Source organism: Etheostoma spectabile, chromosome 13, assembly GCF_008692095.1.
Source record: "Etheostoma spectabile isolate EspeVRDwgs_2016 chromosome 13, UIUC_Espe_1.0, whole genome shotgun sequence".
Taxonomy (NCBI): domain Eukaryota; kingdom Metazoa; phylum Chordata; class Actinopteri; order Perciformes; family Percidae; genus Etheostoma; species Etheostoma spectabile.
Window position 1 is genome coordinate 7,372,565 of NC_045745.1, and position 633 is coordinate 7,373,197.

Genomic DNA, 633 nt, shown 5'->3' on the forward strand with positions numbered 1-633 from the left:
TTGTTGCCTGTCTTGTTCAACATGACCCAGAAAATCCATACACAGAAAGGATGTCCCTCCTGTCCATATTTCAAAAGGCTGACTGATAATAGGAGAGAAAAAGGTCCAGACCTTAATTGTAGAGTGGAGGAGCTCAGCATCCACTTCTCCGCGTGTCGCCTTCTCCTCCGCTGCCTCTGCCTCCCAGCTCAGATGATTTCATCAAGCCAGATTCAAAACCCTCTGTGCTGCCGTTAACGTCTCAACGGTGTGGCTGCCACTCACACGTGAATGCTGCATCCCTGAATGAATAGGGCTTCCAGGTGTACATGTCGAGAAGGCGCTCCAGGGCTCACGCTGTGCTCCAGTGCTCACAGTCTGAGATGTGCATGGGAGACGAGAGGGCAGCTTATTTGGCACTCAACCCCTCCCTCCCTCTGCTCTACTCTCCTCCCATTGCCCTTCCTTGCTCTATCACTCTTATTCCACTTTACCTTTTCACTGCTCCCGTTTAGCTTCCAGCCTTTTTCCTCGTACTGAATGAACACCCTGGGCTTTCTGTCTGTTGGTATTAATGCTGGTATTTGTCTTATTTCCTGCAGGGGTGTGTAGGAGAGAGAGGGGGAGAGAGAGAGAGAGAGAGAGAGAGAAAGC

At 50.7% G+C, this 633-nt stretch overlaps 1 protein-coding gene across 5 annotated transcripts in view; it reads right to left on the reverse strand.

The window, feature by feature from the left end:
• b3gat1b (beta-1,3-glucuronyltransferase 1 (glucuronosyltransferase P) b) overlaps positions 1-375 on the reverse strand; it is a 32,913-nt gene extending 32,538 nt beyond the window's left edge. For all 5 annotated transcript variants that reach the window (XM_032533385.1, XM_032533382.1, XM_032533381.1 and 2 more), the window contains exon 1: positions 112-375. The gene's annotated coding sequence lies outside the window, so the exon portion shown is untranslated. The remainder of the gene's footprint in view (positions 1-111) is intronic.
• Between the last annotated feature and the right edge of the window lie 258 nt (positions 376-633).